This window comes from Nannospalax galili, unplaced genomic scaffold (assembly GCF_000622305.1).
Source record: "Nannospalax galili isolate Female #2095 unplaced genomic scaffold, S.galili_v1.0 scaffold355, whole genome shotgun sequence".
Classification (NCBI taxonomy): domain Eukaryota; kingdom Metazoa; phylum Chordata; class Mammalia; order Rodentia; family Spalacidae; genus Nannospalax; species Nannospalax galili.
The window spans coordinates 1,982,407-1,997,911 of NW_008336848.1; the positions used below are offsets into that span (position 1 = coordinate 1,982,407).

General features: G+C 40.3%; 1 protein-coding gene across 3 annotated transcripts in view; it reads right to left on the reverse strand.

Annotated features, from left to right (window-relative positions):
* The window catches only part of St3gal6 (ST3 beta-galactoside alpha-2,3-sialyltransferase 6), a 59,679-nt gene that overhangs the window by 39,544 nt on the left and 4,630 nt on the right, over positions 1 to 15,505 (reverse strand). For all 3 annotated transcript variants that reach the window (XM_029562611.1, XM_029562610.1, XM_008831252.3), the window contains exon 2: positions 948 to 1,043. The gene's annotated coding sequence lies outside the window, so the exon portion shown is untranslated. The remainder of the gene's footprint in view (positions 1 to 947; positions 1,044 to 15,505) is intronic.

The following is a 15,505-nucleotide window of genomic DNA, read 5'->3' on the forward strand; positions in this document are numbered from 1 at the left end:
ATGGCTCAGTGGTTGAGAGCACTGGCTGTTCTTGCAGAAGACCCACGTTCAAATCCCAGTACCCACATGGTGGCTAACAACTGTCGTTAACTCCAGTTTCAGGAGATTCAATGCCCTCTCCCTCTTCTGGCATAACACTCATACACATAATACACATAATTTTTTTTTTATTTAAAGGCTGTACTGTGACAAATTTGCTAATACAATAAGCTGTTTTTTTTGACAAATCTTAATGTATCAAAAAGACTGCAAGAATTCATAAGTAAAAAAATTCCCGGTGTGATATCACATGCTTTTAATGCCACGCAAGTCTACACAAGGAGTTCTAGGCCCCAATTCCAAGCCAGCTGGGGCAGCAGGAAGACCCAGTCACAAAAACCAAACCAAAACAACAAAAATATAGCTAATTCCTGATGGACCTTTTTGTTTTAGAGCTTTCTCAGAATAGAGTTAATAAGTTGGTGTCTGAAATTTGCCCATGAGGTTCCAGGAATAGGTAGAAGAATAAACCTAAAATTTATAATATGGTAGCACAATAAAATTACTGATCATTTTTCATTAAAGACAAATGGAAATAGGATAAATTCTATCGAGAAAGCATGACCCAGAAGGAACAAGCCTCTTGCCCATGACTTGTAAGCAATCACATTTTTACAGTATTTGTGAAACACAGAATGCCCCGCTTTTAACTTCAGAGTTTTCTCACTATTTTTTTGCATCTTAGCTCAAGTTAGTTCCCAAAAAAGCCCATTCAAGTTGAGAATAAAAATAACATAACTTTGATAGCTTGACTTCCGGCTATACTGGCCACCTGTAAACTCATAAGAAGGAAAACACCAGGCAGCTGCAGAGGGTTTTTCACACCACCTGTAAGCAATGGAACATTTCTTTTGAATGCCCAAAATTGTATCTAAGGAACCTGAGACACTGCTGGGGCCTCTGCTTACCTGCACTGTTAGGGTGGGTTCCTGCACTTGGAGAGGGTGCTGGGGAGGGATTGGAGGCCTCAGGAGGCTGTCTTCTGAAGCGTGAAGACTTCGGTGCTGAAATAAAACACCAAGATAACACATTTAAGGAATGGCTAAGCTAAAAGAAAAATATGACGCCATTAAAAAGTTTAGTAAAAGCATTTTAGTAAGCTTGTTTATGATTTCCTAAAAGCTGCTTTACAGGATGCTGAAATTACCAAACACCAAAACAAAACAAAACCAAACACACAAAAACCCAACAGCCAAAACAGCCCCACATACTACATCACTGTCCTTCATGACTGGTTTTCCAAAGAAATCAGCTCAGTCCGTCGGAAGCAAGCTGGTAATGAAAGACGCATATGTCTTATTTTTCGAGTGCTCCACACAGACAGTTTTACGGATAAAGGCAGAGGTGGAGGAGGAACTATAGTGCTCTCAGAGAGTCTGAAGAGGGGGAGAAAGGAAAACGAGGAGGAGGGTGAGAAGAATAAAAACAGAAGAAAGTGAGCTGAAAGGCAGCAGGGCAGGCGCATTACAGGACAGCTAGTTGTCAGAATGTGCCATATCCTGAAAAAAAAAATAAAGTTGAAAAAAAAATTAAAGCTGCTCCTCACAGCTTTTCTTATACAAGGTGAACCATAACACCGAACCAACCAACAAAAACTGCATGTTCTCTTATTAGAAAACAGTTAAAAAAAAATAAATTCTTAAGAAAAATTTATACAGAAACAAAATCAACAAAAATATGGTAGCTTTTATTTCAGGAAGTCCCAGATTTAGGATACCTAAAGATAGTAACAGGTTTCACTATTGGAGAGTGAGTCACTTGTTACGAAAGATATTTATTCTGCTCTACAGCCCGACTTGGCAGGGGTCTTTAGAGCAGCACTTAACAGCTGTTAGTGTCCATTGACATCAGCTGACCATGCAAAGGAGCTGGCAATTCTGATTTGCAGGTCTGAGGCAGAACCTCATTGTCTTCCCTTCCAGAAGGATCCCAGGTGGTACCAAGGTCACCAATTCATGGCCCCACACTTATTATAGTAAGGATGTAGAGTGAACAAGAACCAGTGATTCCCAAAATACAGTCCGGTGCACAGTCTGCTAAGTCTTTAGCAGTTCCAATTCATAACAGGTTAAGACATTGTGGCAAAGTTTTCTGAGTGCACATCAAATGCTAGAAAAAGTGTGACACCCTGCTATTTTAAGAACCTCAAGGACAAACCTTGAATAATAACTCTACACAAATTGTAAATAATATATAGTTCACTTCTATTTTAAGAAATAGTGCTCTTACTCTAAGCTTAAAAATTAACTTCAGCTAATGAATGTATGAGTTTACTAGTTAATGGTAACAAAGTGTAAAAAAAAATAACTCTACTGTAATTATTCACAGTAATTCTATGGAATTGTTTTTATAAAAGGAGACATGGTGCCTCAAGGCCATACATTGTAGCCTTTGTATAGGGCTTCCCGGTCTTTTCCAGCCTTGGCACTTCACCCAACACCCACCTGGATCATAGCAGTCTTTCTATGTTCTCAAGTCCTCACTTCTAGGTTGGTCGTACTTTGTTCTGCTCAACTTATGTTAATAAATATGGGCTTTCAATAATTCATAATCCTATGTGATACCTTTTCCTGGAGAAATATGCTGATGTCTGAATATACAGCCCTTCCTCAAACTGAAAGCATTCTTCAGTTTCTCTCCTGGAGTAAATACTATGATCAACAGGGAACCAAGACCTAGGGGTCTATAGTCTCAACTACTGAGGAGGCTGAGACAGGAGGATCACAAGGTCTGTCTGGACAACTTAGTGAGACCCTGTTTCAAAATGAAATTAGAAAAAGGGCTGCAGATATAGGTCAGTGATAAGTGCTTGCCTAGCATGTGTGAGGCCCAAGGTGTTCAATCCCCAGTACCAGGAAGGGAGGGGGAGGGAGAGGGGGAGGGGGAGGTGGGGAGGAAGAAAGAAAAAAACTAAAGAAAGACCCTTTCCTTTGCCTTTCCTGAAGTTACAAATAACTCCACCTGATTCACCAAAGTTCCCTTTCCAAATTACTTGTATCAGTTTTTTTCTAAATGACCCTAGATTTCCTGAAGTGCCATCTTCTCTCTGCTATTTTTAAAAGAAAGAAGCAAATTAGGTTGAGCGAGTGACCAGCTGAGCAGCTATGAAACTTTTTAAATATTTTATTTTTATTTTATGTGTATGACTGTATTGCCTGCATGTATGTAGGTGCACCTGTGTTGTGCAGTACCCATGGAGGTCAGAAGAGTGTCAAGATTCCTTGGAACTGGAGTTATGGACAATTGTTAGCTGCCATGTGGGTGCTGGGAATAGAACCCAGGTCCTCTGGAAAAACAGCAAGTGTTCTTAACTGCTGAGCCACGTTTCCCGCTGCACATCTATGAAACTAAGATTCCAGTGTTGGTAACTATACTACTTTGTACAGCAGATAAATAAATGTGACTACATTTACACCGCTGCCCAGCAGATGATCTTCTAAAGCTGAGTTACAAGTGTGAGGAAGGTCTCACTTTGCACTACCTTAGATTTTATCATTACAAATAAATCAGTAAATGTGTTACAGACTTTTATGAAACCATATAACCTTTGATTTACTTCCTAATGTCAGTAGTACATATGGCAAAGTGCACTGACTCAAATTCATTATTTGATAAAAATTAGCTCTGAACATTGTTTTCACCTTCCAAAATAACTTTGTTGATTTACTCTAAAGAATTTCCCAATGTCTATTCAATGCCAGACACTGTTCTAGACACTAGTATCTAGGGATATAGTAGTGAAGAAAAAAAATCAGTTTGCAAACATGCTTTGGAGGCATACATTAGCATGCCATTCATGAGCATTTATCAAATTACAGTTGGAAACTATAGGAACAGACCTGGGCAGCAAAAGACTTGAAGAGGTTTCTGAACGATGAAAGTGAACCATGTGAAATGGCAGAGGAAGAACATTTCCAACTGAGGAAACAGCACCTGCAACCGTTCTGAGTTAAGAAATGGTGGAGTTTGCTCAACTGGCTCAACAGGCAAAATATTTACAACTAAGTTGTCCTCTGACTTCCACACATGTGTAAAACACATGTGCTCACACATATATACAAACAAATAAATGGAAAAAATAAAAATAAAATATAAAATGAGATAATAAATTTCTAGTGTATATAAATCTACAATAATCTGTTAAAACAAAGCATACTAATGATAAAGTAAATAGCATTATAACTACTTTCTCTTTGCAAGAGCCACGCTGACTAGGAAAAAAAATCAGTATAGTGGAGAAGCAGATAAATAAGCCAAAGTTTTCTTTGGAATGTTTTTTCCTATGTTCTGTCCAGAAAATAAGGCAAGACACAATAAAAAAGTTGCCTTTTTTTTTTTTTAAGAAAAAAAGGGATTGTAAAGAAACTACTGTGTAGCAGAGACAATGTTTAACAGGTGGACAAATAAATCAATGAAATGCCCAATTTTTTATCTTGAGGTGGTTAGACCCATTAACTACACTGATTTATTTGCATTTATTGAAATTTTAGCTCATGAACATTAATTTTTTGTCATGAATAAACAAGTCAAATCTACAAATATGTGGAGGCTTATATATGGATTCTTTGATGTTATTTTTATAAAGAAGTATCTTTTCAAAAAAATCCATGAATATTAGGCATTTCAAAATACGGATAACTATTTAGTACTATCCACATGCTTCATATTTTAAAGTAATTTGGTCTAGACAAAACACGTTTAAAAAAAATGAAATCAAAGCCAGGCAAGGGTATGCCTTTAATCCTAGCACTTGGGAGGCAGAGGCAGACAGATCTCAGTGAAATAAGGCCAGCCTGGTCTACATACTGAGTTATAGGCCAGCTGGGGATACAGGGAGACCCCATCTCAAAACAACAATAAATGAAATCAAAGAGGGGCATTTCTCTTCTGAGTGAGGTGGATGTGAAGAAGAGACTCTTCTAGAAGATTTCCAATGAAGTATACCCCATCACCAAATAGGTAAATAAAATGAAATCTGTTACTGCAGATGAAAGAAGTTACTGCAGCACAAGGGAGTCTCCATGGGAGTCCAACTATTTGGAAGTCCCACTTTCACAAACAACTACAAAAATGTTTTAGCACATTCCATAGGTAAGCCAAGGAGATAACACCTCTTCTCAATTCTTGGTCAAAGCCCAAGAAATCCTCCTGGGCTGAGAAAAAACTCCCAGCCTTCCAGAGGGGACTGGGCAAACTCAACTGAAATTCATCCCATTAGTATTTTTGTGAGAAAATGGACCAGGTGTGGAAACAGTTCTCCCCTCCCCGACACCTGGGAACCCAACCCTCCATCCCAGATTTGCTACCCATCTGTCAGGTACAGCACTCAGGATGCAAAGTCTGAGCCAAGGACAAACAGGCAAATCTCCAGTCACAAATTCAAATACAGTTAAACGTACCATAAACCTTTTGCTTTGCTCTTGACCTCCTAACTAGAGGTTCAAGGTGTACTTTTTTATAATATACTAATTACAATAAATGAATGGATCAAATGAAAGATATGATTAGCCTAAAAAACCCTCCCCTACAAGCAAACTATTTTCTCCAAACATAACGTTAGGAACTAGAAGCTGAAAGAGGCCTAAATGGAAAGAAATGGCACAAACACTAGAAACCAAAACTAACATTAAACTTCTGGAAGTTCCCTGTTTGTATTTTTAAATGTTAGATGACTTTCTCCTAGTTACTATCAGCACGGAAGGGAAGGGGAAGTTGGGGAGCATACAGTCACTCTGCAGTCACTCTAGGCTGGGGCACAGGAAACTAAGGAACAGTTTATGCTAAGATTATGTAACTGAAATGCAGCTGGCTGAGTCCCTACGTCCTGGAAACCAGAACACCAACACAGAGCACAGGAACCGGGTCACATCTGGGAAATCACCCTGGGGACTTCCAAACAGTACTCTCCTTGTGATCCCACTAAAATCTCAGCCCAAAATATAAAAACTAGATAAGCTTTTGGGCAGTTTGAACCAAACTTTGCTAAAGAAAATACATCCTGAAACCTCATAAGCTCTGTGTAATTCCTTACCACTAATGAAAATCCAATCGTTAGGTTGTTTTTGAGCTGAGGGCTTTACTTTCTTGATCTCTGATGTGCCTGAGTGCAGCACAATGCAGCCTCGATTTACACCATTTGGAAAAGAGGAACTTCATTTGAAAATACAGAGGGCTGATTTTCTTTTCTTTCAAAGATTACTCTGGACAGGAGAAATGGAAAAACTATACCCACAATTAAGGTTTCAGTCGGGGTCTGGGAAAAGACATGTCTAGAGTTACAAGGATAAAAGGCCAAAGGGCTGATGATGTGCAAAGCGCAGCCTGGAGCGTAATCAGAAAACTGAACAGGCTCTGAAAATTCTGGTGAAGAGCTGAGTGGTAAGAAGGAAGCAAAGCCACATGATGGTACTGAAACCTCTGTCTTCCCACCCAAGCACTTTCAGACAGGGAAGAACCAGAAGTAGGGATACAGTCTGGGAGTCAGTTTAGAGGGGGGAACTTTGGCAGAGTGCTGTCACTCACTACTCAATGGGGCATTTCAAAAACCAGCACCAGGTGCGCTCCAGTGATGCCCAAAGAGAAGCAGAGCATCAGTCCCCTGAATTCGCTCTGTATCAGGGTCTGGGGCTATAGGAACAAATGGAGGGGAGCTTAAAACGACCGGTATATGTTGTCTCATGGTTCTCAAGATACCTGAAATCCAGGTGTTGTCAGGGCCATGGTCCCCCTCTGATAGCTGTGGGGAAGACCCTTCTTGACTCTCTGTATCTTTGCTGACAATCCTGAGCATTCCATGGCTTGTAGATACATCACTCAATTCTTCATCTTCACCTGGTTTCCATCATGCCTCCATCCTTATACCAGTTAACTGTTTTAGGGACCCAACTTTCTCCAATTAACCTAACCTTAATTACATCAGGCATGATTTTATTTCTAAATAAGTCAGATTCCCTGATTTGGTGCTAGGGTATTAGGGGGTGACAGGGGAGAACATGCCAGTCTTCATCATCCTCAGCTAGACATCCTGATACCATGAAGCCTTCAGAATATCAGGGCACTACTATCAATGCTAAGTGGACACAACCAAAAAATTAAGCAATGATGAAAGTCAGCATAATGGTCACATCTGAGGAGAGTAACAGTGGCTGGGTAGAAGCAAGTGGTACCTACTAGAGTTAGTGATGGTCTATGGCTTTGTCCAGGGGCAGCAGACCTGGGTGAGTTTATTGTGAGAGAATTTACTGAGATCTAATCATAGGTGGTATGGTCCTCCACACATGTGATTATATCCCCAAAAGGTTTTGTAAAACATTAGAGAAGATGAAACTGTCCAAGAAATAGGGGTCTTGACCTCAGTAAATTACAAAGTTTCTGTACAGCAAAAGAAAGAACTAAGGAAGGGAAGAGGAAACCCATTGAATAGGATAAAATCTTCATCAGCTATACATCCAACAGAGGATTAATATCCAGAATGTACAAAGAAGTCAAAAAAGAAAGAAATAAGAAGATAAACGACCAATAAAAAGAAGGGTGATAGACTAAACAGAGAGCTCGCAAATGAAGAAATAAAAATGGCTTCAAGAAGTGCCTTAAAAAGTGCTCAACATCCTTAGTAATTAGAGTAATGCAAATCAAAACCACTTCAAGATTTCATCTTACCCGAGTCAGACTGACTAAAATCAAGAGAACAGAAGACTCCAAATGCTGGAGAGAATGTGGAGAAAGAGGAACGCTCATTCATGCTGGTGGGACTGCAAATTCACGCAACCACTATGGAAAGCAGGGTGGAGAACCCTCAAAAAACTAAACATGAACCTACCACAGGACCCAGTGATACCACTGCTTGTCACATACCCAAAGGACTCATTGTACTGTAGAGATAACTGTACATCCATGTTTGCTGCTGCTCTCTTCACAATAGCTAAGAAATGAAAACAACCTAAATGTCCCTCAACTGAGGAATGGAGTTCCTCAGCAGTAAGATGAAATGATGAAATTCACATGTACATGGATGAGCTAGAGAGTGTTGTACTAAGTAACACAAATGCAGAAAAGCAAGTGACGTATGTTCTCCCTCATTTGTGGATTGTAGCACCAATCCCTTATATGTGAGTACATAAATTCTGATATAACACCAGGATCCAGGTAAAGAGAAAGGATTCGTGGAGGTAAAGGACAAGAAACAACCTGAAAGGGGGATAGTAGGGAACAGATGTTACCTGAGGGAGGTGGAAAAAGTGGGAGTAATTGGCAGGGAGGAGAGGAGGGAGGGACATGCAAGGGACCATGGTGTGGGGGAGGGAGGGAAGTCAGGAAAGGAAAGATGCCGGGAGTTGGGAGGTATTGGGGGGAGGGCAGGGATAATGGGGGCACTATGGCTAGGGAGGGAAGGAGGCAGGAACCTGGATAGGAGATAAAAGAGTGGAGAAGAGTGAATCTCAGGGGTCTAGGAAAACTAGAGGGAAAAGTGATGCCCTAGAAACCCTATGAAAAATGTACACAGAGTGTCTGAACATTAATGCATATATATATAAAACTGGGAGCTGCTTGGCAGGGAACGCAGTGCCAGATAGAAGAGACCTCTCCTAAAGCGACAAACATGGTGTACAGCACTCATCAAAGAAGCTTTTCTTGCAACAGATGGAGGCTACTGCAGAGTTGCACATCTGGTCAGGCAAAGAGAACATACACTAGGGAAGATGCCCAGTACTAGGAGACACATCTGCACTCAGATCTCTACAATCAAGACTCATGGAACACAGTAGAATAAGGGGTAGAGAGAGGGCTAATACACCCCTCAACTCTCACCAGTGAGGCTTCCACGTACATCAGAGTGTGATACACACAGAAGGCCCAACTGGCCAAGTTTTGGAGAATAAGAAACTGTAGAGTATAGGATGGGATTCCTATATGGATCTTCACCCCACCCACAGTTCAGGGACCATTGTGGAAGAGGAAGCAGAAAGATTGTAAGAGCCAGGGCCGGTTCATGAACATAAGGAGATGGAGGCTTCCAGTCCACCAGAGGCTTGCTCATGTGAGCCTGTGGCAGCAGTGCCATCAAAGGCAGGACCCATGTTAGCTCAATAAAACAAAGGCCCAAAGGGGAGGTGAGAAGTAGGTGGTGGGCCAGCACTAGATAGAGAACTATTTGAGACTGATTGCTGCTGGGTGAGGGAGAGTATGACTTACGTATCACCACTGGATGGGCTGACTAAACTCCAGTGGATGCCATTTACATTGAAGGACATTTAGGTACAAACACCTGAATGAATAGGACTCAGCATGTATGGCAGAATGCATAGGGTTCAGTGGGGGGCTGGGGAGGCATAGATGGGGGAGCAGGTCTGATTTGAGCGGAAAATGTGTGAAATTTTTAAAGCTCAAAGGAAAAAAAAAACTTTGAGCCATAAAAAAAGAAACAGGGGTCTTGGCAGCTCACTTAGAACTTCTGAAAGGGAGGGGGCATCAACCCAGAATCACGCAGCTAGAAATCAGCACCTCCCTCCCAGCAGCTAGCTTAGACATCTGCTTTGGTGATCAATTCACCTGAGAGAGGTGCAGTTCCCAGGAGGTTGGTGTGTAACTTGAAATGCAACGCAATTCACTCATAATAGAAGAATGGAAGTGCCAGTGAGTCTAAATAGCAAATTGGAAAGTTCTATATGCAAATCCTACAGTGATAACTAAAACATATGGCTGATAGACATGGACCCATAAGGTATATTCTACCCTGCACAGCACTGGCACTATGCTGAGATATCCATTTTGCCTCTCCTCCTTACAGCCCTCTTCCCTTCTTTCCATCTCCATGTTAATTATAGTTCAAATAATTGCCAATGTTTTTTCTTTCACATCTATTTTGTCCTTAGGCATTTAAAGCTCTTATGGTTAGAGTGTGTCAGGTCCTATTGCTTAATTCTAAGGAAGCAAAACCACCACCAAAAGGTAGAATGGAAAGCAATAGGGGGCTGGAGAGATGGCTCAGGGATTAAGAGCACTGGCTGCCTTTGCAGAAGACCCAGATTCAGTTCCCAGCACCCATCTTTAACTCCAGTTCCAGGGGATGTGACGCCCTCTTCTGGTCTGCAAGGGCATTGCACGATATGGGTACACTTACATACATGCAAGCAAAACACTCATACACATAAAATAAACTAACTAAATAATAAATGAATAAATTTGTAAAAAGCAACTAGACAACATTACAGTTAGTAGATACCAGATTTAGGGAGCACAGCAGATAAGGTTTTCTAGAATTAAGTATAACTGAGACATTTAACATCAGGTATTACATAAACTATAAATAACAAACTGATGTCAAATAAAGGGAGACAGGAAGGAAGCCAAACTTGAACTGCAATGCTAACAAATAAATACATATCAAGCATTGATCAAAATCTGCATATAAATTATGAAAATATTATTGTGTAAAATGAAGCTGTGGATAGCCTTCTAGGAAATATAAATATGTAGGCCCTGGACTTTAATTCTGATGAAACTGGCTGGTACACCCTCTACTGTCTTATCTCCTGAGATGCTTAACTTTGAACATCATGCTCTAAGCACACTGAGCTTTGATCAATTTCTGACAAGACATTGTTTCATGACTCAGTGCCTTTGGTCACGTTCCTGAAATGCTGTCCCCTGACTCTCCTTTCCCCCACCAACCTTACTTCTGATATTCTGTTCTCCAAGGAAGACTTTGCTTTCGATCTGTACCTTGCATTTGGCTGAGAATATAGAAAAGCCTCAGAAAGTACACGAGTTGTATTAAAAGCAGGGATAACCATAACCGTGTGTGTGTGTGTGGTGTATATCTGTTCCTCCCTCTCTCTCTCTCTCTCTCTCTCTCTCTCTCTCTCTCTCTCTCTGTGTATTTTTTTCAGATAGAGTCTCATATCACTCTGTCTGGTTACAAACCTACTATATAGCTCAGGCTGAGACTGACCATGACCTCCTGATTCTCGTCTCCACTGCCCAAGTGCTGAGACTAAAGGATAACCATTTTTCCTTTTTATAAAATTTCACCCCAACCCCATCGAAACCATATTTTTAAGCCACAAAAAACTCCAACCAAAAGATGCTAAGCTTTTAAGTGGACATCTGAAGAGTGGATTTTATTCTTAAGCTCTTGTTAACTGAAGACACTACATATATGAGCTCTAGAACAAATAAGGAGAAACTGAGCTGGTGCTGACTTCAGAGCCAGCCTCATCTCTACTGGCTAGTGTTCATAGCGCTGGAAGGTGCTATGCATGCTTCTGGAAGACAAAAATAATAATCAACCTTATCCAGCTTTGGATCCTGTGAACTACAACTGGCCTGGCAAGATATGCCCACCAGTGCAATAGTGGCATGAATTATGGGAGTAATCAACCAATTTTAATTGGATTTTAGGTCCACTTCATAGGATGGAGCTCATACCTGACACTGATATCAGACTTAGGAACCTGAGGCTAGACAGGTCACAGCGCATATGAGAGAAACTAATACTAGTTTTCTACTAAATAGTTATCGTATTAAACTGACTCTTAATGCCTTGTTATATCCATAGATAATGCATCTCTCAACTATCCAAGAGAAGTTTCTTCATGCAACAGATGGTGATTAACACAGAAACCCATAACTGGACAATGTGCAAAGAACAAGAGGCTGTAGAGTACTTATCCCTGAATATGACATCTATATCAAACCTCTTGCCTCCCAAGGCTCAGGGATATTTGCAGAAGAGGCAGGTGGAAGGATTTTAAGAGCCAGAGGTGGTAGATGACCACAAGGAAGCAAGAGTTTTCTGGACAGCTGGTCAGTTTCTCACATGAAGTCACAGTAATGGTGACAGCATGCACAAGTCCCATGCAAGCTCAAACCAGACAAAATCTCAGCATAGACATGGGGACATGGGTAAGAAACTCCAACGCAACCTTAGAAAATTTTAACAACCAATGACTGCCGGGAGGAGGGAGGCAGTCTTTTTCAAGAATGGTACTCTTGGTTAACCAGGCTCCAGTGGATGGGCCCACACTGATGGACATTTGGGGACACAATTTAGACTCTATAGGCCTTATTATGTATATAATAGAGTACATTAATTTGGGCAGGGGACATTAAGGGTTGGCATGGGCAGGGAAGGGATCTAAATTCCATCAAATTATATTGCATGAAAACCACAAAAATTCAATAAAATATGTAAATATAAATATTATATTTTATGGAGTTTTGTTTTGTTTTGTTTTGACAAGGTCTCTCTAGTCCCAGCCTGCCTGGAAGTCATTATGTGAACCAGGCTGGCCTTGATCTCACAGAGATGCACCTGCTTCTGCCTTCTGAGGGCTGGGATTAAAGGCATGTGCCACCACACCTAGTGTTAAATATATTTTAAAGATCATTCACAACGTAAAAGTTTTTATGTGCACACAGCCTAACAATTAAAATTATAAATTCCTGTTGAAAAACAGCTAAAAATCTACTCATACCGCTTTGAATGCCTGCATTGTAATTTTACTGCTCTCATCTAAAAACCACTAAATAATCTATTTTCCAGTGTGTGTGTGTGTGTGTGTGTGTGTGTGTGTGTGTGTGTGTGGTTAGTGTAGTGTGGGGGTTGAACTCCATGCCTTATATTAGTGGCAGGTGGCCTATCAGTGAGTCACACATCTAGCTATTTTCTGGCTGATTCATAAACAAGGGTCAGTCAGGTTATGATTTCCCCTATTCTTGGCTTTATGCTGATCATAGAAAAAAATACATATTCTCTAACTCTGCTTCCTTCACCCCATAGGACTCTTACATATTACAGAGTTGTACAAGCTTTTGATACAAATTATTTGAGACTCCCTTCTCTATCTGAAATACCTTCCTTAGAAGATATTCTAAAGAGAAAAGAGTACAGAAGCCTAGTACTGACAATGTCATAGATAAGGGGAGTCCAAAAACCAACACAAAAACAAAAAAGGTATGCTCCTACCATTCTCATGTCCTTAAAGGACAGGAGAAACTTGGTCCTCAGAAGCCTCAATACTGCCTGCTCCCCCTGTGCCATCTCTCCTCTCTCCCTCCTATACAAGCTTCTCTAGAAATTCACCCAGGCCTGGCAGTTCTGATGACAATAACTTTGTATGCATGCGTGCGTGCGTGCGTGCGTGCGTGTGTGCGTGCGTGTGTGTGTGTGTGTGTCTTTTTGAGACAGGGTCTCCCTGTAGCTCCAGCTAGCCTGGAACTTACTTTGTAGACCAGAGTGGCCTTGAACTCACAGAGATCCACCTGCCTCTGCCTCCCAAGTGCTGAGATTACAGGTGTGCACCACCATGCCTGGCTGACAATAACTTTTTAATCCCCAGGGAATTAAATGTGCATATCCTAAATTAAGTGCTACCAAATAGACATCTAAAAACCGTCAGAATAAGCAGTTGGAACTTAATAAGCAATGAAATCTTGGACTTAGAAACTACTTGAAAATAAATTCATGAAACTATGAACATAAAGTCATAAGTTTTTTTTTCCCAGACTGAGGATTAAACCCAGGGTTACATACATATTATGCATCCAACTCTACATCCCCACCCCTCTTTGTATATCTTTAAAATCTTGAAACATGGTCTCACTAAGTTGTCCAGGCTGGCTTTGAACTTGCAATGTTTCTGCCTCAGCCTCCAGAGTAAATATGGTGACAGGCCTAGTGAAGATGCCTTACTCCTGAAGAGGCAAATAGTTTTATTAGTCTTAATTGATGGTACACTTATTACATGAGGGATGCAGCCACAAACCTGATTAACCCAACCCAAATTACCATCAATTAGGAATTATGAAACTACTGAAAGTTTGCTATGCATGAAAACAAATATAAGAATATCCATCCACTGGCATTTAAATTCCCATGTCTTCCTTGTCTGCATAAATACACTGTAATTTTCCAGAAAAAAGAAAGCCATTTTCCCCTAGATTTTTAGGGATTTTTTTGTTTGTTATTTGGTGTTTGGGTTTTTTTTTTAATTATCATTTTATTTTTAAGACAGAATTTCCCAGATAATCCAGATTAGCTACTCTCAAACTCATGATCCTTATGTCTCAATCTCTCAAACTCTGGGGTTAGAAGCAGATGCCAGCATGCCCAGCTTGGAGTTTCAATTAGCAAGTACAAATCTATAGGGATGAACTTGTTTTCTCCAGTGGAAGAAGTTTCTCAGATGATAAAGTGATCATCGTAATAACTATCATGATGAATGATGATTGTGAAAATTTTATAACTAAGCCACTGAGCTAATACATTAACTATCAATTCAAGGACATTACTTGGACTGTCTGACAAATGTTTGCTACCTCTATATGTTGGCCACAATGCCAAGTAAAGAAAACATGGAGATGAAAATGGCAAGATGGTACTGTTGACTTTTCAAACAGAACTGTGTTCTAGAGTTTATGTCACTTAAATCAACTAAAGGACAAGGACTTGAAATTGAGTATAATGGGCCCAACTGTAATCCCAGTACTTGGGAGGCTGAGGCAGGAGGATCAAAATTCTGGGTTATATAGTAAGACCCTGTTTCAAAAGAAAATAAAATGTGGACACAGAAAGTCAAAAGTAAGTAGCTAAGTTAAATATATCAATTAAGAAATGAACAGGTCCAAGAATCTTAAAAGCAATTTTCTCTTTAAAAATTGTACCAGTCTTCCCCACAGAGTACTATGCAGGTGACGTGAAACCTGGAATCAAGGCCTAATAGAAAATTTAAAGGACCTCTGGTCATTTCTGATAAACCATGATAAACCACCACTATTAGAACTAAGAAAATTTCAGGTGATTTTTGTGCTCCTCTCAGACTTCCAAGATCATATCTAGAGATGGATAGGAATGGACTAGCCACACATAGCACATTTCCATGCTAGATGTTATAAAAGTTCTGCATATTTCTAATAAAAATGTGCTCTGACCGCTTAAAGCAAGAACCTCCAGAAGATAGACTAGAGGGGTCACCCAGGCAATAAAACGCAAGAATTCAGGAAAGCCAAGGTCTTTAAGAATATTTAGAAGTTTGTGTCTTAACAGTGATTGTCTTTCCAATTGTCTTCATCTATGACTTGATTTGAATAGGCAACTAATTTTTGGTAACCAGTTTCTAATGTTACCAGCCAACCCAGAGACTTCATAGAGACACGAAATACTCAATATAGAGAAGAATTGAGAAATCTCAGTAACAGAGTTTTATGCATGGATGTGAAATGAAGCAAGTATGTGCATTTATTTCAGAGTATACACAAATTCTCTGAGCCCTCCCTGTGTGTGTGCATATGCCTATGCACTAGGCTAAAGGATGGAAGGGAAATTCAGTGATGGCCGACAAGTAACCCTTGACTCTGCAATTGTGTATGTGGTGGGAGATGAAATCTGTTGTCCACTGGGTAAAGACCAAGTCAGTTCCCAATTAAGTATCTCCAGTGGCATTCCATTCAAACATCTTTCTAAGGT